This window comes from Cynocephalus volans, chromosome 7 (genome assembly GCF_027409185.1).
Source record: "Cynocephalus volans isolate mCynVol1 chromosome 7, mCynVol1.pri, whole genome shotgun sequence".
NCBI lineage: Eukaryota > Metazoa > Chordata > Mammalia > Dermoptera > Cynocephalidae > Cynocephalus > Cynocephalus volans.
The window spans coordinates 77,619,496-77,642,883 of NC_084466.1; the positions used below are offsets into that span (position 1 = coordinate 77,619,496).

The window sequence follows — 23,388 nt, forward strand, 5'->3', positions numbered from 1 at the left end:
ACCTGCCGGAGAGCTGACTGCGGGGGGGGCACCAGACTCGGTCCGCGCCGGGGGGGATTCAAAGGTGAACCGTGTGCTGCAGGCTCCTCCCCCGAGGAGCTCACACTCTGGTGTGGGAGAAAAGACAAGTACACAAATAACCACGATACCAGGAGGAAGGTGATAAGTCCCAAGAAAGATCTACACAGTGCTACAAAGGCACCCAGAGCGACTGGTCATCTGCGCCTAGCAGAAACCTGGTAGACTTCCTGGGCGAGGCGGTGCCGAGCAGGGTCTTGAAGGCCCAGCTGATAGACGAAGGCTGCAGAAAACACGTCCCAGCCTAGCCCAGTGCACACAGAGCAGGGAGACGTCCGGCTAGGGAGGCGGAAACACGACAGAAACCACACACCCTGTGGGGTCACCACTGGTGATCCAACAGCCCTGGCCAGAGTGCACGGAACAGGGAGAAGTCCTGCACGGGAAGTGGAAGCTCAGCAGAGACCACACACCCTGCGGTACCGCCCCATGATCCAGCAGCCCCGCAGAGTCCAAGCTGACCAGAGATGTGGCTCCCCAGAGAGGCCCAAGACCTGAGGCAACCACACACACAGGGCACTAGAGGCCAACAGAGCAGTCACGGAGATAGCCATACCAAATTGGCAACCACATCAACGTCTTAGTTAGTCAATAGTCTCAAACCGGTGGACTGTGAAACCCCCTGTCACAATGAATAAACATCAAAAAAAAGATACCAGAAATACAAAAAATCAAGAAAGTACACCACCAAAAGTTAATAAATCTCAAACTCTAGATCCTATAGAACAAGAAGCCCTTGAAATGACTGACAAGGAATTTCGAGTGATAATTCTAAGGAAACTGAATGAGATACAAGAAAACTCAGCTAGACATCATGATGAAACAAGGAAAAGTATACAGGACCTGAAAGAGGAAATATACAAGGAAAAAAAAAATGTAGCAGAACTTGCTGAACTGAAGAAGTTATTCAGCGAAATAAAAAACACAACGGAGAGGTTAACCAGCAGGCTTGTCGAAGTTGAAGAGAGAATTTCTGAACTGGAAGATGGGCTGTTTGAAATAACACAAGCAGACAGAAAAAAAAAAAAAAGAATCAAAGACATTGAGGAAAATCTGAGAGAGATATCAGACAACCTTAAGCGCTCAACTATCCGAGTCATGGGTATCCCAGAAGAGGAGGAAAACGGAGACTGCATTGAAAACATATTCAACAAAATAGTGGCAGAAAACTTCCTAGGTATAGGAAAAATCACAGATCTTCAGATCCAGGAAGCTCAACGATCTCCAAACATATTCAACCCAAAAAGGCCCTCTCCAAGACATGTTATAGTCAAATTGGCAAAACTCAGAGACAAAGAGAGAATCTTAAAAGCTGCAAGAGAGAAGCGTCAAATCACCTATAAGGGAGCCCCAATCAGGCTAACATCAGACTTTTCATCACAAACCCTAAAAGCTAGAAAGGAACGGGATGATATATTCAAAATACTAAAAGACAAAGATTGCCAGCCAAGAATACTCTACCCTGCAAGGCTATCCTTCCGAAATGAAGGGCAAATAGTATATTTCTCAGACAAACAAAAACTGCGGGAGTTCAATACCACACGACCACCCTTACAAGAAATCCTCGAGGGAGTACTGGGTTTGGTTCCTGAAAAATAACTACCACTGCCATAAAAACCCAAGAAAAATCAAAACCCACTAGTATAATAAAAATGGCATTCATGAAGAGAAAACAAACAAAAAGACTATCTACAACCTAAGGAACCAACAAACACAGAAACCAAACAGTAAATCAGAAAGCAAGGAACAAAAGACACCTAAGACAACCAAACAACCAATAAAATGCTAGGAATAAGTCAACACCTTTCAATAACAACTCTTAATGTAAAAGGCTTAAATTCCCCAATCAAAAGACACAGACTGGCTAACTACATCAAAAAGGAGGACCCAACTATATGCTGCCTACAAGAGACCCACCTCACCCATAAAGATTCACATAGACTAAGAGTGAAAGGATGGAAAAAGATTTACCATGCAAACAGAAAAGAAAAATGATCTGGAGTAGCTATTCTTATATTGGACAAAATAGACTTTAAACTAAAAACCATAAAAAGAGACAATGAGGGACACTACTTAATGATAAAAGGACTGATCCATCAAGAAGACATAACAATCATAAATATGTACGCACCCAATGTTGGAGCAGCCAGATTTATAAAACAAACTCTGTTAGACCTAAAGAAGGAAATAGACACTAATACCATAATAGCAGGGGACCTGAACACCCCACTGTCAATATTAGACAGATCATCTAGGCAAAGAATCAGTAGAGAAACACAAGATCTAAACAATACTCTAGACCAATTGGAATTGGCAGATATCTACAGAACATTCCATCCAACAACATCAGAATATTCATTCTTCTCATCAGCACATGGATCATTCTCCAGGAAAGATCACATATTAGGTCACAAATCAAGTCTCAACAAATTCAAAAAAATTGGAATTATCCCATGTATTTTCTCAGACCACAATGGATTAAAACTAGAAATTAATAACAAACGAAACTCTGGAAACTATACAAACCCATGGAAATTAGACAGCATCCTACTTAATGACATATGGGTCCAAGAAGAAATCAAGCAGGAAATCAAAAAATTTATTGAAACTAATGAAAATAACGATACATCATACCAAAACCTGTGGGATACTGTAAAAGCAGTATTAAGGGGGAAATTTATTGCATTAAATGCTCACCTCAGAAGAATGGAAAGATGGCAAGTGAACAACCCAACACTTCACCTTAAAGAACTAGAAAAACAAGAACAATCCAAACCTAAAGTTAGCAAACGGAAAGAAATCATTAAGATCAGAGCAGAACTGAATGAAATTGAAACCCAAAAAACAATACAAAAGATCAATAAATCAAAAAGTTGGTTTTTTGAAAAGATAAATAAAATTGACAAACCATTAGCATGGCTAACAAAAAAAAGAAGATTCAAATAACAAAAATTAGAAATGAAAAAGGTGATATTATAACTGATTCATCTGAAATACAAGGAATCATTCAAGACTATTATAAACAACTATATGCCAACAAATGTGAAAATCTGGAGGAATTGGATAAATTTCTGGACACACACAAGCTCCCAAAACTGAACCATGAAGACGTAGAAAATTTGATCAGACCAATAACAATAAAGGAGATTGAAGCTGTTATCAGAAGGCTCCCAACAAAGAAAAGCCCAGGACCACATGGATTCACAGCAGAATTTTACCAAACATTCAAAGAGGAATTGACACCGATTCTTTACAAACTATTCCAAAAGATTGAAACAGACGCAAATCTCCCAAACTCATTCTGTGAAGCAAACATCATCCTGATACCAAAACCAGGTAAAGATATAACCAAAAAAGAAAACTACAGGCCGATATCCTTGATGAATATAGATGCAAAAATCCTCACTAAAATACTAGCAAACAGAATACAGCAACATATACGAAAAATTATTCACCACGATCAAGTGGGATTCATCCCAGGGATGCAAGGTTGGTTCAACATACGCAAATCAATAAATGTGATACACCATATTAATAAAATCAAACACAAGGACCATATGATCATCTCTATAGATGCTGAAAAAGCATTTGATAAAATTCAGCACTCATTCATGACAAAGGCCCTCTATAAGTTAGGTATAGAGGGAAAGTATCTCAACATAATTAAAGCCATATATGACAAACCCACTGCCAATATCATCCTGAATGGGGAAAAGCTGAAAGCTTTTCCTTTAAGAACAGGAACTAGACAAGGATGCCCACTCTCACCACTCTTATTCAACATAGTTTTAGAAGTATTAGCCAAAGTGATCAGCGAAGAGAAGGAAATAAAGGGCATCCAGATTGGAAAAGATGAAGTCAAACTGTCCCTGTTTGCAGATAGCATGATCCTATATATCGAACAGTCTAAAACCTCTACAAAAAAACTGCTGGAATTGATAAATGATTTCAGCACAGTAGCAGGATACAAAATCAACACACAAAAATCAGTAGCATTTCTTTTCTCCAATAGAGAACATGCAGAACGAGAAATCAAGAAAGCTTGCCCATTTACAATAGCCACCAAAAAAATAAAATACTTAGGAATTGAGTTAACCAAGGAGGTGAAAAATCTCTATAATGAGAACTACAAACCACTGCGGAGTGAAATTAGAGAGGATACAAGAAGATGGAAAGATATTCCATGCTCTTGGATTGGAAGAATCAACATAGTGAAAATGTCCATACTACCCAAAGTGATATACAAACTCAATGCAATCCCCATCAAAATTCCAAAGACATTTTTCTCAGAAATGGAAAGAACTATCCAGACATTTATATGGAATAATAAAAGAACACGCGTAGCCAAAGCAATGCTGAGCAAAAAAATAAAGCTGGAGGCATAACACTACCTGACTTTAAGCTATACTACAAAGCTATAATAACCAAAACAGTATGGTACTGGCATAAAAACAGACACACTGATCAATGGAATAGAATATTCAGAAATCAACCCACACACTTACTGCCATCTGATCTTTGACAAAGGCACCAAGCCTATTCACTGGGGAAGGGACTGCCTCTTCAGCAAATGGTGCTGGGATACCTAGATATCCATATGCAGGAGAATGAAACTAGACCCATACCTCTCACCATATACTAAAATCAACTCAAAATGGATTAAGGATTTAAATATACACCCTGAAACAATAAAACTTCTTAAAGAAAACATAGGAGAAACACTTCAGGAAATAGGACTGGACACAGACTTCATGAATACAACCCAAAAAAAACGGGCAACCAAAGGAAAAATAAACAAATGGGATTATATCAAACTAAAAAGCTTCTGCACAGCAAAAGAAACAATTAACAGAGTTAAAAGACAACCAACAGAGTGGGAGAAAATATTTGCAAAATATACATCTGACAAAGGATTAATATCCAGAATATATAAGGAACTCAAACAACTTTACAAGAAGAAAACAAGCAACCCAATTAAAAAATGGGCAAAAGAGCTAAGTAGGCATTTCTCTAAGGAAGATATACAAATGGCCAACACACACATGAAAAAATGCTCAACATCACTCAGCATCCGGGAAATGCAAATCAAATCCACACTGAGATACCATCTAACCCCAGTTAGGCTGCCTAAAATCCAAGACTCTGAACGATAAATGCTGGCAAGGTTGTGGAGAAAAAGCAACTCTCATACATTGTTGGTGGGACTGCAAAATGTGCAGCCTCTATGGAATACGGTATGGAGGTTCCTCAAACAATTGCAGATAGATCTACCATATGACCCAGCTATCCCACTGCTGGGAATATACCCAGAGGAATGGAAATCATCAAGTCAAAGGTATACCTGTTCCCCAATGTTCATCGCAGCACTCTTTACAATAGCCAAGAGTTGGAACCAGCCCAAACGTCCATCATCAGATGAGTGGATAAGGAAAATGTGGTACATCTACACAATGGAATACTACTCAGCTATAAAAACGAATGAAATACTGCCATTTGCAACAACATGGATGGACCTTGAGAGAATTATATTAAGTGAAATGAGTCAGGCACAGAAAGAGAAATACCACATGTTCTCACTTATTGGTGGGAGCTAAAAATTAATTTATAAATTCACACACACAGAAAAAAAAAACGGGGGGTGGGGGGAGAAGATATAACAACCACAATTACTTGAAGTTGATTCGACAAGCAAACAGAAAGGACATTGCTGGGAGGGAGGGAGGAGAGGGAGGAGGGAGGGAGGTTTTGGTAAGGGGCAACAATAATCAACCACAATGTATATCGACAAAATAAAAGTTAAAAAATAAAATAAAATAAAAAAATAATAATAAAAATAAATAAATAAAAACTTATATGGAAACAAAAAGTAACTAGGCTGGCCAAAAAATGTTAGAGAATACACATTATCTAATCTTAAGACTTACTATAATGCCACAGTAATCAAGACAGTATGATACTTCCATAGGAATAATAAATAGATCAGTAAAACAGAATACGCATCCTGAAATAAATCCATTATATATAAGGTACAAATGATTCTGGACAAAGGCACAAAGGCAATTCAGTGCAGGAAAGAAAAGCTGTTTTTTTGTTTGTTTGTTTTGTTTTTCAAACAATGGTGCTGGAACTGGATAAACATATTTTTTAAAATGAACCCCTCAACCCCTACTTCACACCATGCACAAAAATTAACTCAAAATGGATCATATCCCTATACATAAAAGTTAAGACTATGATACTTCTAAAAGGAAACACAGGAGAATATTTTCTTGACTTTTGGGCACTCAAAGACTTATTAGAACCAAAAAGCACAATCTATTAAAAAAAAATGATTAACTTAACTTCATCAGTACACGTTAAGGAAAAAACAAGCTATAAACTGAAAGAAAATACTCTCAATATACTGATCTAACAAAGAACTTGTATCTAGGATATATTAAGAATTGCTACAAATTAATATTAAAAAGATAACCAATTTCTTAAATGGAGAGAAGCTTGAAGAGGCATTTCACAAAAGAAAACACATTAATTGTCAATAACTGTATGAAAAGGTGCTCAACATCGTTAGTTATCAGGAAATCCAAAATAAAACCACAATAAGATACCATTTCATGCCCACCAGAATAGCTAAAGTTAAAAAACATGGATTACCCATTTGTTGGCAAGAATATAGAACAACCAGAACTCTCATATATTCACATGGGAGTATAAAATAGAAAATCACTTTAAAAACTAGTTTCTTATCAAGTTAATGCATCTCCCTATAAAAGAGCAATTCCATTCGTAGGTATTTATTCAAGAGAAATGAAAACACACATTTGCAAAAAGACCGAAATAGGCCTGATAACAGTCAAAAACTGGATTGAATCCAAATGTCCATCAATGGAAGATAAACTGTGGTATATTCATCAATGAAATATTACTCAGCAATAAAAAGAAAAACTACAAATACATCCAACCCCATAGATAAATCTCGAAATATATGTTAAGCAAAAGAAGCCAGATAAAAAACAACACACACCATACAAAGACAGAACAAAACTAATTTACATTTAGAAAGCAGAGTATTTAGGGGTCAAGAGGAATTGAATGGAGAGGGCAACAAGGGAACTTTCTGGAGTGATGAAAACACTCTATCTTCTTTTCAATACCAGTTACGTGGGTATAACTGTCAATGCCTCATCAAAGAACATTGTATTGTATTTCACTAAACCTCAATAAAAATAATCTTTAAAAATGAATTTGGGGGGTCAATATTATATTATTTTTCCTTGTCATGGGTTGCACATGTATATTCATTGTATATATACATACATCTATGCATATTCAATAAATATTTACCATCTACTATGTGCCGAATACTTTGTAGGTTCCAAAGTAACTACAAGCCCATGCCCTCAAGAAGGTAACAATCTAGAGCAAGAAAACACATATTTATAAACAATGTGGAAGTTTCCATGACAGAGGTTTAGACAGAGACTTGCAAGGAGAAAAAAGCATCACACATTGCCTGAAAGAAGAGTCAGGTATCAGAAAAGCCTTTTTCTATTAGGTACTGAATGGAAGATGAAAAGGATAACTTTGGAGATGTAAACAAGCAGAACTGGGCTATTTGTAAGCAGAGAAATACCACACGGAAAGACAGAGACAAAGAATCTAACAATAGAGAGCTAGAAGCAATTCAATGTTTTGAGGTTCAGAGAACTATAAGGAAGTGAAAGGAAATACTGGCAACGTAGTACATACCATGTAAATTCTAAAGTATTATATTATACTGCATTACGTTATATTATATTATATTACATTACATTACAGAATTGTATTATAGAGGCAGCGAAGAGCCACTGAATAGTTTTAAGCAAGGAATGAGGCATTCACATTTGTGATTAGAGATATCCATTAACAAATCCCAGCAGCTACCACCAAGCCACCACAGAAAGCACCCCAGGCTCTCCCAAGCCAGGGTGGTGGGGAGCCTCGGGCCTCGGCCACACACCCCCAACACCCACAGCCAGCCCAGTGGCGACCACTAAACCGCCACAGGAAGTGCCCCAGGCTCTCCTGACTCAGGGCAGTTGGGGACCGAGGGAGTAGGCCACATCCCCCCCATGCATGCAACCAACCCAGTGACGACCACCAAGCTGCCACAGGAAGCACCCCAGGCTCTCCCAAACAGGGGCGGTGGGGGGCCTTGGGCCTCCACCATGCCCCCCACACACACGCAACCAGCCCAGCGATGACCACCAAACCACAGCAAGAAGGGCCCCGAGTTCCCAAGCTAGGACGATGGGGGGCAAGGGCTTTTCCACACCCCCAACATCTGCACCCAGCCCAGCAATGACCAAGCCACTGCTGGAAGCCCCCAAGTCTCTCCTATGGGAATGAGGGGGGTGCCACAGGCCTCAATCCCACCCCTCCTCTTCCCTCCTTCTTCCATCCCATTTCCTTCCCCTTTCCCTTTTCCCCTCTCCCCCTCCCTCCCAACTACTCTGCAACAACATCCTAAAATATAAAAAAAAATAAAATTTTATTTTCTTAAAAAAAAAAAAAAAGAAATATCCATTAACAGGGTGAGAGAGAGCCTGGAAGAGAATGAAAATGGGAACAATAAGGCCAGTAAGAAGACAACTGCAGAGAGCAAGTAAGTAATACTCTACTTTTAGTAAACCAACCAGTGGCACAGGGACCAAAGAGAAATTTAAGAATTCCCCAAACAGGCAGGAAAATGGAAAAAGATTAAGAACAAACAGTAAAAGAAATAAATATGGGCCAAACACATAAAAAAATGCTCAGCTTCACAAATGAGAGAAATGTACATTAAAACTACAATAAGACACCATTTTTCACTTATCAGATTGGCAAAAATCCAAAAAGTTTGATTATACAGTGTGTTGGCAATGCTAACAAAACAAATATTCTCCTATATACGTTACTGTTACAACTCCTATAAAGAGCAATTTAGTAATATCTACAAGATTATATCTGTTAATAATAACCTTCAATGCAGATAGATTAAATTCTCCAATTAAAAGACACAAAGTGGCTGAATGGATTAAAAAACAAGACCTAACACTTCATCTATGAAGACACACATAGGCTGAAAGTGAAGAGATGGAAAAAGATATTCCTTGCAAATGGAAACTAAAAAGAAGCAGGAGTAACTATATTTATATCAAGCAAAATAGACTTTAAGTCAAGAACAGTAAAAAAAAAAAGACACAGACTATTACATAATGTTAAGGCATCAATACAACAATAATAAAAATAATAGGCAAATGATCTGAACAGAAATTTCTGAAAAGAATACATACAAATGGCCAACAAGTATATGAAAAAATGCTCAACATCACTAATTACCAGGGAAATGCAAATCAAAACCACAATGAGGTATCTCAAGCCAGTTAAAATGGCTATTATCAAAAAGACAAAAAATAAATGCTGGCAAGGTTGCAGAAAATGGGGAATTCTTTTTTACACTGTTGGTGGGAATGTAAATTAGTACAGCCATTATGGAAGACAGTATAAAGGCTCCTCAAAAAACTAAAAATAGAAAAATGATATGATGCAGTAATTCTACTACTTTGTATATATCCAAAGTAAAGGATTTCGGTATGCCAGAGATATCTGCACTCCCATGTTTATCGCAGCCCTATTCATAACAGATATGGAATTAACCTAAGTGCCCATCAATGGATAAATGGATAAGGAAAATGTGGTATATACAGCTATTCCTCCATATCAGTGCGGGATCAGCTCCAGGACCCCACAAATACCAAAATCCACAGATGCTCAGGTCCCTTACATAAAATGGAGCAGAATTTGCATATAACCTACATACATCCTCATGGATACTTTAAATCATCTCTAGATTACTTATAATACCTAATGCACTGTAAATGCTATGTAAATAGTTGTACTGTCTTCCTTATTTGTATTTTGTTATTTTTGTATTGTTATTTTGTATTGGTTTTATTTTTCTTTTTTTGAATATTTTTGATTCAAGGTCGGTTGAATCTTTGCATGCAGAATACATGGACATGGAAGGCCAACTGTATATACAATGAAATACTATTCAGCTATTAAAAAAAAAAGAAAATCCTATCATTTGCAGTAACGTGGATGAACTTGGAGGACCCTGCGCTGAGTGAAATAAGCCAAGCACAGAAAGACAAATACCCCGTGTTATCACTCATGTGGAAACTAAAAAAGTTGACCTCATAAAAGTACAGATTAGAACAGTGCTTACCAAAGGTTGGAAAGGATGAGAGGGAGAGGGGAATAGGGAGAAGCTGGTTAACAGACACAAAATTAACAGTTAGTAGGACTATGTTCCAGTGTTTTACAGCACTGTAATGTGATTATAGGTAACAATAATTCATTGTACCTTTCAAAATAACTAGAAGAGAGGATACTGAGTGTTCCCAACACAAAGAAATGATAAATACTTGAGGTGACGAATATGCCAATTGACCTGATTTGATTATTACATATTGTATACGTGCAAAGTATCACATGTACCCCATTTATTGTGTGTCAATTAAAAGGAAAAAAAGTAAAAAATATATATCTGCTATACTCATTGGCCAGCAATTCCATTTGTAGGAATTTATCCCACAGACATATCTGCATACATACAAAATAATATCCATACAAGGTTGCTCACTACAGCTATTTTATAACAGCAAAAACTGGAAACAATCTATCAATAGGCTAGTTAAATTATGGTATATAAATAAAAATGAACACTGCAGCTGTTGAGAGAGAGAGAGAGAATACTAGCACTCTATATACTAATGCAGAAAGATCATCAGTAAAATAAAGGGCAAGGAAGTTAAAAGTTTCCAACAAATCCCCAGAAGGAAATATAAGAAATAAAGGCTGGCCAGTTAGTTTAGTTGATTAGAGCACAGTGTAATAACACTGAAGTGAAGAGTTCAGATCCCCTTACCGGCTAGGCCCCACCTCCTCCCACCCCCAAAAAAGGAAATATGAGAAATCAATAGCATTTATAAACTATTGCAGGAGTCTAGGAATGAGGCATATAGGAAGGGGTATGGATTTTTTTATTGTTTATCTTTTTTTTCTTTTTGTTTTCCTACGTTGATATGTGCATATAGTAAGGAAAAAACCTTTAAAGATACTGTACCAGAATCATCGGGATTTGGTAACTCATTTGATGTAAAAGGTAGAGGACATGCAGGGACCAAGATGACTCCCAGGCTTTGACATAACGATAAATGTAGTCATCTAGTTACAACTTGTAAAACAAAAAAGAAATTCGTGTTATTAATCCAAGGTACAAGTTGGAAAGATGTTAACGGTAGGGGAAGGCAGCTCAGTTTTGGACATGTTGTACTGGAGGCGCTGTGTCCAATAGTGCACTAGAAAAAGAAAACAGAAAATTTAGGAGAGAGGTCGAGGATATAGTTGTTACCAGAAGACTTGGAGAAGAAAACAAAGGAAAACGTGCATATGAGCATAATTTAACTACGAATTACTTAATCTATAAAGCCAATTAACTGGGATGAAACCGAGACCCAAAGAATAAACTAAAAAAGCAACTAACTCAAAGTGACACCATAAGGTCATATATTGATATCCTTTGCTTACAGACATCAGGTGTTCTCATTAAAAGCTTATTTAATATATTTAGCTTCCCAGTTTCACAACAGATTAGAAACATCCAAAGACTGTGGGTGTGGCCACTAGAGGCAATCATTTGGCAGCAGCATAAAGGAGCAACAGTAACAACAAAAAAATACATTTAAGACCTCAAAAAGCCTAACACTGTCTTCAATGGACCTAAAAGTCCCATCTTTCCATCATCTAAGACCTAGCCAAAATGGTGCCTCCTTCAAGAAGTTTTTCATGGTTCCTTCACTCTCGAAGTAACATGATTAATCTCCTTTTGTCAAATTTCAAATTTCAAATATTTTGTTTCCAACTTCCTGAAAGCACTAACTATATTCTGCCTTGTTTTATAATTATTATTACTAGCCTCTTTCCTCCTACTTTAGTCTCTTTATTAGGGGAATATCTTTCATCATTATATCTCTAGCCAGTACTGAGCATAATTTCCTTGCAAAATATAGCATGCAAACATCCATTCAACAATCATCCCATTTTTGCCTTCTCTAAAGTGATGTGAATGAACTTTGTCACAGAGTTTCCACTTACCTGCAGTTTTGCTTCCCATGATTTCAGTTACCGCAGCCAACTGCAGTCCAAAAATATTAAAAGGAAAATCCCAGAAACAAATAATTCATGTTTTAAATTATGCACCATTCTGAGTAACATGAAATCTTCCACTGTCCCACTCCATCCCACCTCTATATGAATCATCCCTTTGTCCAGCCTATCTACCCAGTATACACTATCCACCCATTAGCCATTAGTCACTTTGTAACAGACTTGATTATTAGATCCACAAATCACAAGAATGGTGAGTACATTACATTGAGATATTTTGAGTGAGAGAGAGAGAGAAATCACATTCACATCACTTTTATTACAGCATATTGTTATAATTTTTGTTTTATTATTATTTATTGTTGTTAATCTCTTGCTGCACCCAATTTATAGATTAAACTTTATCATAGATATGTATGTACAGGAAAAAAACAGTATATATAGGGTTTGGCACTAGCCTCCACTGGGTGTTTTGTAACATATCCCCCACAGATAAAGGGGGACTACTGTAATCATTTTTTTACTGTGTACTTACATATTTGGTACCAAGGTAAGCATTTGGCCTGGTTTATACCAAAAACTAACATAATAAGGGGTGATGAGAAGTGACAGCTAATGGGTCTGGGGTTTCCTTCACAGGAGGCAAAAATATTCCAAAATCTAACTGTGGTGATGGCTGCAAAAACCTGTGAATATACCAAAAAACAGTGAATTGTACTTTTTTTATTTTTTGGCAGCTACCCAGAACAGGGATCTGATCTCTTGACCTTGGTGTTACAAGGCTGTGCTCTTACCAACCAAGCTAACCGGCCAGTTGAAATTGTACACTTTCAATGGTTAAATTGTATTGTATGTGAATTATATCTCAATAAAGCTGTTTTTAAAAATGAGATATCTGCTATTATCCCCACTTTACAGATTAAGAAATTGAGGCTTGGCAAGATTAGGCAATTTGCTCATGGTGACACATTTAGCTAGTGATAGAGACAGAATAGAAACCCAAGTGGTCTTGACTCACATCTATATGCTTAACCCCCATGACTTTCTTAGAAAGGTGCTTCACTCATCAAGAATCATATCAAATGCCTAAATATACTCCTATCTATGTTAAAGTCTTAAATGCTAGTGACCTTCCAACTAGGACTGTAAACACTTGACCTAATTATGTTATGCCATAAGGCTAGGGGAGAAGGAAAGTCAAAAGTTGAAAAAAAAGGTACCAAATAGAGGAGGGAAAAAGTACTCAAAAACTATGTTTAAAAGCTTACATTAGGGCCGGCCCATGGCTCACTTGGGAGAGTGTGGTGCTGACAACACCAAGTCAAGGGTTAAGATCCCCTTACCAGTAATCTTTTAAAGAAGAAAAAAAAAAAGCTTACGATGTTGAACTAAGACTTCATGAAACATTACTATTGCTTGATTTCTATCAGAAAAGTTGGTGAACAGGCCTAATTCAGCTGAGCTGGTGGTAAACACAGATTTCCTGGACCAGTTCTGCCTAGACTAGGGTTTCTCAACTTTGGCACAATTGACATTGCAGGCCAGATAATTTTTTGTTGTGGAGGGTTGTCCTACACAGTGTAGGATGTTTAGCAGAATCTCTGGCCTCTATCCACTAGATGCTAGCAGCACCCCCGCCCCCCATCAACTCCTGGTTATGACAACTAAAATGTCTCCAGACATAGCCATGTTTCCTGGAGGTAAGAAGGGTGGGGATGGGGGGTTGTCCAAAATCACCCCAATCCATCCAAATCATTCCATCTCAAAATTGGTTTGAGAACCAATGGCCTAAACTAGGGATAAAGATGACAAAGGGACAGCCATAAAGTGTATATAAAACTGGAGACAGACAGGAGTCATAAACCAATCACCTCCCAAGTCTACTAAGAAAAAATTCATTTTATAAAAAATGTGACGCTGGGGGTAGGGACAGCATACAAAAAGTGTACTTCAAATTTGTAGAAAGATTCTTTTAATTCTATTTTCCCTTTTCCTTGTAAAGGAAGGACTCTTGTATAAGGAGTAAGCAGGAACAAAGCTCATATAGTCATATAATTTCAACATCCCAAGATTTCTGTACAGTTCAGCATGTAAGGTCTCTGACACTCTAGCAGAATATCAGCTACAAGAGATACTACTAAAGATCAGGAAATAGATCTAAAGGATGCTAGAAATAAACTGTTCCCTGTGACTGGTTTGAAGAAAATTCAGTTTCCCTTATAAGAAAATATAAGTGCCCCTCACCTCTGGAGGAAATGAAATACCAAAGTCCTGGTTGTCACCCTGCCAGGGAAGAGAACAAACTCAATGGCAGTATGAATAAGAATGAAATGACAGATGTAGGTGGGAAGGCTGAGTGATGAGACAGGACAAGCAGACAATATGAGATAGAGCAGACCCTACACAAAATTTATCTACCCTGATTCTCAAATCTCTCTCTCTGTCGCTTCTACCTCTCTCCTACCTCCTCTCTCTCTGCCTCTTGATAACCTAAGGGCTTTTATTACTTTCGTATTACCCCTTGGTTGTTCAAAGCCTAGCACTACAACCTCTCCATTCAGAGCATCATTCCCTCTCAAGGTGCCAAGGGCTTCAAAATCATATTCCTCCCTAAAAGTCCCACCTCTCAGACTATCTTAGCTCTTAGGTACGGTCACAGGAGTTACAACAAATAAATTAAACTACTTTATCTAAAGTATGTCCTACAAGTAACCTCCCCCCAATAAGCATATGAACAAATGTTTACCCTCACTCAATCAAAGAAATACAAACTCAAAACAGACAAATTTCACATTTCAAATAGGCATAAAGTTTATTAAAGTCCAATGTTGGTGAACATGTAACAGGCATACCATACACCGCTGGTTAGTATAAATAAATGCTTATAACCTAATTATCACTCAACAGAAGTCAGAAAAAAATAAATTACAGTACATACTTATGATAAGATGCCCTAAAAGTTTTTCAATTATATTGATCTATATGTGCCACTACAAAAGAGCTCTGTGACATTAACTAAACAGAAAATTGCAATTAAAAAAGAAAAAGTAAACAGGAGTACAATATAATAATGTAATATAATACTACTTTTGTAAATTTTTTAAGAAGTAAACTTTCTTGAAACTATTAACAGCGGGTTAACTTTTGGGGGCAAGAAGAAAAGTAACTTATTTTTACTTTTCTGTACCATTATATATATATATATTTTTTTTTTTTTTTGCCATATACATATAAAACTTTTAACTTAAAATACACGATTTTTAAATACTCTATTCCCCCAACTTTAACCACCACTCTCACCACCAACTCCTCATTCCCCACAAACTGTCTCATATGTGATGGCTAACTGAAATTGCCTGGTAGAATGTCAGCTAGTAAGAGATATATTTGGGGATACGGAGCTTTCAAAAGAAAGAGAAAGACAGACCACAATAAAACTATGAACTTTCATAAGGACAGAACAGAACTATAGTTATCAGAGCTGAAAAAGGGGTTGGGGGGCAGGCGTTAGGGAGTAACTGGGTAAGGGACACAAAGAATAATTATGATTTGTAATGAAGAACATGCTAGTAATATTGATTTGATCATCACATACTGTACACAAATACCAATAGCCAACTCTGTACCCCATAAATATGTATAATTATGTTTCAATTCAAAAAATAAATTTAAAGATAAAAATAAAAATAAATAAATAAAACCTCTTCATTCACTTCACTAAAATCACCCCTGAGGTGAAAGAAGGGAAAAAGAATGCCTACACTGGCTAGGGAACCATAATCTCGCATTTCCTTTCAGGTCCCTAACCATTAACTCTCCTAGAGACGATGATCATGGTTATGCATTTCCTGTCCTCTTCATCAGATGTCCTAGGGCACTTCAAAAAGTCTGTGGTAATACGACAAGCAAACAGAAAGGACATTATTGGGGGGAGGGGGGAAGGGAGAAGGGAGGGAGGTTTTGGTGATGGGGAGCAATAATCAGCCACAATGTATATCGACAAAATAAAACTTAAAAAAATTAAAAAATTAAAAAATTAAAATAAAAAAATAAAAGTCTGTGGTAAGATTTGTACTATCTTTTAATTCTATTTTTCTATATATATAACTAGTCTTGGCTAGTTTCACTCTCCCACAAAAAGAAGAGCAACCTCAACTGTCACTGAAGAGGGAGGAAAGCCTACTCCTTTCAGTATTAATAGAAGGGATTCTACTATCTGGTGTGTCCCAGCTCTCATAACCTTGCTGTGGGTGGTCAACCACTACTCTACACTTCTACAGGGCATGGTGTCTCAGTCCTGTTCATTGCCTCATCCCTGGAACTATATGTATATTGAAGCTTAACATTTGTTCATTTTACTTGAATCCAGTCATTCTGTCAAAGAAAAGAGGTTAAGTTACTGAAGTACTTCTAAAATGCCTCAAAACAGCTTACTGCTTTAATCAGTCTTTCCTGCACACCCCTAAGCTGACTTTTAAATTTTACACAGCTAAACCAAGTATTTCTAATTACTGCAAACTATTAGCATCTAATCATTAGAGCACAATAACTATTATGGATATTTAAATATCTCAAATTAACGGTTTTAAAACTTAAACTAAATTTTATTCACCTGAGTTTTATCATCATGATTTTCTCACTAAGCGCTGTCACTCATGCCAGCTAAAACAATTACAGTCTCAACACAGCAAACTTATTCTTAATTCTGAACTAACTAGTGAAAAGGATTATAAAACCTTTTTCAAGTGCTGAGGGAAATGGTTATAATCAGATGGCTCATAACAGAAGAGCATGAAGAAAGAGCTGACCTCTACTGTCCGAAGAATCAGAATTGCAAACCATTTGGCAGTTTCTTAAATAAGCTTAAAAAGTAAATAAATTCTCAGAGACATTACTGGGTTTATTTTTAAATTAAGTACTTTTGGAATTTTTTAACATTCCCAAACGGGAAAACTCAAGCCAAATAAAACGCCTATTGTAACTGGAAAGTAACAAATGGCTTGTGTAGCAAACTGAGTTTAAAACCAAAAAAATACACACATACTCATACCCTCCATCTTCTATAACATAATAAAGTTCAATACTAACTTTTCCAAATTACTTTGGCTTACAAATTTCACAAAGAATAAATAAATGCCATGTCAAGTAGTGTTACACAATCAAGGAGCTCCAGGAAACGGAGACAAGCAAGAGGTTATCTTCTGAGACAACTTAAGTGGACTGAATCCTGTAAAGAAATTATTAAATCCAGACTCTGAAACAAATGGTTGACCTTTAAACTTTATTTCTTGGCTGAATGAATGAAAAGAAAAGGTAAAAAGAAGATGGAGAAAAATGTGCTATCTCTCAATTTTAAATACTGTTAAGTCCTAAGTAAAACAATATAGACCACACGGAAGCTTCTAAGCTTCCAGAAGATCTAAAGGCTGCCCCACATGAATATGACTAAGACCTTGGATAACTGAATTAAATTACAGGCCGAACCTAACTTCTCATGTATAAAGTAAATGAGCTGCAGATCATCCTTGTTTCTTGTAGCTCTCCAACACTAACAAAGGAAACAGAAATTCACGTCTTTCTAATATAATGCTATAATTAGTACATATTATCCAAGAGTCCATAAACCAAATCAAAGTGAGCTCTCCTGTTCTAAGCAAACAGGATCAAGAAAAAGTAGCACCGAGGAAGCTAAAGGATAGTCTAAATACTCCAAGAGTGATAGAAAAGCAGAAAGAACAAATTCCCCAAATATTCCCTTCCTCACAAAGTTTTGGGTATATTGTACCATTTCACTCTTCACCAGGGCAAGCCCTGCCTAATACAGGGTAACACTTTATTTTAGGCTTAACAAATTATTGATAAAGCCTAGTCCTCGAAATGTCACTTTGTAACTGTTTAGCAATCTGCAGAATAATTTTAACATAAAAATTAATACAACTTTTATCCAACAGTCAACTCAGGAGAACAGTGATACAAATAACCTTAATGCAAACCATGACAAGAATAACTACCATAACCACATACATCTCCTCTAATTCTTGGGAAAAACGGGCGGAGGGGGGAGACATAACCAGTGAGGAATAAAGGTGACAGGAAGAGTAACAAAAGCTGCTGCAAAGGCAAAGTTAATACTGGGAGAGTCAACCTCAACCCTTTTTTTAAGAAAGGAGAAAATAAGAAAGTTCTTTAAAAAAAAAAAAAAAAAGCCAAGACAAGTACTTTCTTTCCATTTAAAATACTCCTTTAAGTAAAACCCAGGTGAGAAGACGATAATTTTTTTAAACCATCATTAAAAGAAAAAAAGTTACTATTTTAAAAATAATATCTAAAGTGCACCTTCCTATATGTATTTGTAAATGTACAGTGTGTACCACCTTTATTTCGAAGGAATAATGTTCTGACTCCGGTTGTGTTTTTATGGTTAAGTTTTTTAGAATAAATCTATGTTAACATAAGAAGTCCCATGTTGTATCTTTCACCTACATATTCAGCACTACAAATTTTAATTGGGTTTTCTGCTGTCACCAAGATAAACTGTTCCACAAACTGACCTGCACATACCATAGGAATGTTCATTTTATTGTCCCTAAAAATGCTAACTTCTCTGAAGTGTGTACTGCAGATAAGAAGTGTCCTTTCAAGCCCATATTTGTGTTAAGTATTTTACTTGAGTATTTCCTGAGTTAATACAGAAAATGTTCCTTTTCGGAACTTTATCTAGATGTGTTAACTGAGAGCAATAATTATATAGCCATTCGAGTTTTAAATAATTATGATCTATATACAGCTCACCTCCTTATGTAAGCATACTTGATATTCTTAAAGGTTTTTAGGGAGGCAGTACAGGATTCCCCAACTCTCTCAAGATCGCAGACCAACCTTCGAATTAGAGGCTATATCCAAAGTTTCCGCAACTACTTAATAAATAGGGTAGGGTCATTCGGCACAACACTTCTCATCCATCACTTCATAATAGTATGAGAAGGGCATTTTTCTAAATAAAAAAGGGTTAACCCTTGATCCGGCTAGTGAGGATGTTTAAGACGTGTGTGGATTGGGCGGGTACTTGCTCTTTCAAACCCTTCCCCGAGCTCACACTGTCCACGGGAAGGCACGCAGCTCTGAAGACGAGGTGCTGCATTTCAGGGTTCAGATCCATCCCCTCCAATAACTGCCAGCTGCTTAAAATAGGCTTTAATAACGTACACACCAAAAACCAGCAGTAACAGCAAACAAGGTTTTCTCCGGACCCAAAACTTCGAAAGTGCCAATAAAATAACAGTGCAAAAATGTAAACTATTCACAGTTGCAAACCATTTCACTGCCCTTCTTTCCTAAGAGAAAGCTAGAACCCAGTTGTCGCCTGGGAGGAGTCACTCCACGCCAGTGCTGAGCTCTTCCTCAACTAGGTCCTCAGGTTCCCCTAGCACCAGCACCAAGAGGCGCGCTTAGCGTGCTTCACCTCCGGCCCCTGGCAAGCAACAGTGTAAAAATGTCACTCTAGCAGCCCGTCCCCCTGGCCCCAGCAGCAGCCGAGCGGCGCGCGAGGACCCTGCGGAGGGGACGAGGGTGCCCGCGGTCCGGACCCGCGCTCCCCGCCCGCCCCTCGCCCGGAAAGGGGAAAACCCGCCCGCTGGAGGATTCAACAGGAGCACCGCGCCGCCCGCCTGCCGCCCGGGAAACAGCCGCCGGCCGGCCGGGCGCGGGGGGAGGGGCGGCGGCGGGAGGGCGCGGGAGGGCGCGGGCGGCCGGGCTGCCCCGGGACCCCCGCCCGCGCGCAAGGTCACCGCCCGCCGCCGCCGCCGCGGGCGCCCCGGCCGGGACCAGGGCGGCAAGTTTAATTTCCAGAGGCTGCGGCAGAACCCGCGGCGCGGAGGAGCGCGCCCGCCGCGGGGCCCTCCCCACCCCCACCGCGCAGCCCGGCCCGCTCCCCACGACCCCCGGCCCAGGCCGCCGCCAGGCAGCCGGCCGCTGCAGCCCCGACGCCGGGAGGCCAGTCTCGGCGGGCGGGCGGGCGGGCGGCGCTTCAGCCCTGCCACACATACACACATACACACACACACACACACAAACACACACACACACACACACACACACACACACAGCCGCGGTGGCGGCAGCTGAAAAATGGAGCGCAGCGACCAGAGAGGAGAGAGATTTTCTTTCCGTTAACTGAATTGTTTCCTACCTCCGGGCGCCCGACTCGCTACTCCTCTCACTCCGCTGCTCTCCGGGATCCGCCGCCGCCGCTGCATCCAATCGCCTCCTCCCCCCCTCCCCTTCCGCAGCCAGCCCGGCCGTTCCTCCCCCTCTCCGCTTCAAAATGGCGCCAAGCGCTCTTCGGCGGCTGCTCCAATCGAACCGCCGCGGACAGCACCCGGGGGCAGGCAGAGCGCGGCGTGGGTGCGCAGCGCCCCCTGCCGCCCAGACGGCCCCAAGCGCGCGCGCCCGCCTGCTCACCGGACTCCGCCCCGCTCCGTGCGCGCGCGCTCCTCCTCCGCCCCGCCCCGTGCGCGCGCGCGCAACCACACGGGGCACGCCGCCGCCGTCGCCGCCGTGGCGGCTAGACAGGCAGCTGTCACTGCGTGGTCTGCCTCTGCGGCTTCCTAAACTTCTACCGAAAACCACGTATATCTCTAACCTTTAGGATAAAGGTTGAGCAATTTTTAAAACACGCATTCAGCACCGATGTTCTGCTATGTAAATAAACTTGGTATTATTAACTCCTTTGCTCCTTGGTGACTCTGACCTAGTGATCTCAAAATGCCATACAAATAGTTTTTCTACACTGTGTGTATTCTGTCTTTACTAAATCCCACCGCTTTCCGAGTTTGAGGAATTGTTTAGTAGGCGGCAGGTAGGGGGAGGGACACAGTTATTCAACCTGTAACAAAGCCTTGCGTTCCTTCGCTTTGCCAGAAATAACCTGCAGATGACAAGGACGCATTCCAGGAGGTGGGTTTCTTCCCCCTTCCCCTCCAGGAGCAGCAGCTGTGGGGTGGCGCGGGGTGGCGCGGGCTCTGCCCAGTCCCCACAGCAGGTCACCCACGTTGAGAGAAGTCTTCTCCTCAGCCAGGCCCCTGCCAGAGCCGAAGAAAGGATTGTTTTCTTTCTCTTTACTTGCGTTAATATCATCCCTGCTGTGAGGACGTTTTCCCTGATATGATGTATTTGGTTACTAGAACTTTGTTCCAAAAAGAATTTGTTTTAACAATGAACAAGTGGTGAATGAATGGATTATAGTAGGATATTTATCAACTGGAACAAAATATAAGTAATGCTGATATACAAACTAATGTTCCTGTGGTAGAAAAGTGTCATAAAATTCCATCAGGCCAGGCTAGAGACACCAAGACCTGTTCATTTCCACGTCTGCAGGGTTCCCCGGGCAATTCTGCCTCAGTCTCCTCCAGTGCTTGCCAGACACCTGATGTATTCCACTGTCCAAGATTTTGCCATTGCATACTACAAGGCTCTACCATTTTATACATTCTTTAATCAAGACTACTGTGAGTTCTTTCTGCCCTTTTTTAAAAATTATCTCATGAACTTTCCTATTTTACATCATTGTTCCATCAACACAATTCTTGCCCAGAAGAAGAGAGTAGGATGTCCAGATCTAGAAAAACCTTCCCTACCTCTTTGAATGTTCTTATTGATGGTATGTCATGAGTTTCAGTAATGGCCGGAATACATATTACCCACCTCAGGATACCAACACCACAGGAATGAACCCAAGACAAAAGTGGACAGAAGGAAATAACCTTAAAAAGAGCTTTGTAATGAAGGTCAATGGGGCAATTACCATTGGTGCAGGCAGAAGAAAAACTCCTCAATAAAGAATAGTTTCTAATGAAAGGGTATAGTTTTATACAACAGCAATGGATTTACTGAAATTAGCAATATAAATCTTCATTTAAAGGAATAGTGTTTTGGAAATTGGAATCTAAAATGGATATTAAAACAAAAATAATCTTCTGTGTTTGGGGATTTAAAAAGTAACCAAGTTGTGATTCATCAGGAGCAATATCATTGGATACAGCATAATTTAAGACAGTTAAGAACACGACCATTCAAACTCAGTTCCGAATGCTTTGTACCCTGAGAAAGAGAAATTACTTGGGAATGATGTAAACATGCTAATGTTGTGCAGACATGATTAGGAGAATTTCCTTTGATGATGAAGAACCACAAATCCAGTCCCCATCTGTACTAGTTTTCTATTGCTGCTATAACAAATGATCAGAAAGTTAGCAGCTTAAAACAACACAAACTTACTGTTCTGTAGTACAGAGGACTGACACATATCTCACTGAGCTAAAATCAAGATGTCAGCAGGGCTGTGTTCCTTCCTGGAACTAGGGCAGAATCCACTTTCTTGCTTTTTTCATCTTTAGAGGCTGACCACATTCCTTGGCTCATGTCTCCTTTCCTCCATCTTCAAAGCCAGGAGCATAGCACCTCTCTGACCTGCTTCCATTGTCACATCTCTTTATTTGATTCCCTTCTGCCTCCCTCATCCACCTTTAAGACCCTGTGATTACACTGGGCCCACCTGGATAATTCAGGCTAATCTCCCTAATTTAAGGTCATCTCATTAGCAAACTTAGTCCCCTTTTGCCATAACATATTCAATGGTTCTGTGGACTAGGACATGTATATCTTGGGAGGAGGGGCATTATTCTGCCTACCATGCTATTCATATTTGTGTTATGTGGCCTTTCTTTTTTGGTAGGGTCCTTCTAGTTAGGAAGTTGGAAGACATGAGGAATGCACATAGCTAATATGAGCAGCAATCTCCATTGCCCCTACCACATTTCGAATACAGCCTGGCTGCACTAGAGCATAGTTTCCAAAAAACAGTAAAGCATTTATTATACATAGCAAAGCATGCTGGGCAGCTAGCTAGTAAATGAGGAGATTGGCCCCTACACAGACAAACACCATTACCTATTTTGTATAATTCCAGGTGTATCCCAAAGTCTGGTCAAGCCAGAAAATATGATGCCTGTCTATCTGCAAAAGTGCAGAAATTCCCACTAGACTAATTCCTTGGATTAAGACATTGGATCTTCAGAAAACACATCAGAATGCAGTTGTGTTAATTGAAAAAGATAACAC

General features: G+C 39.3%; 1 protein-coding gene across 4 annotated transcripts in view; it reads right to left on the minus strand.

Moving 5' to 3' along the window:
* The window catches only part of PDS5B (PDS5 cohesin associated factor B), a 206,074-nt gene extending 185,540 nt beyond the window's left edge, over window positions 1-20,534 (minus strand). For all 4 annotated transcript variants that reach the window (XM_063101929.1, XM_063101928.1, XM_063101930.1 and 1 more), the window contains exon 1: window positions 20,456-20,534. The gene's annotated coding sequence lies outside the window, so the exon portion shown is untranslated. The remainder of the gene's footprint in view (window positions 1-20,455) is intronic.
* Between the last annotated feature and the right edge of the window lie 2,854 nt (window positions 20,535-23,388).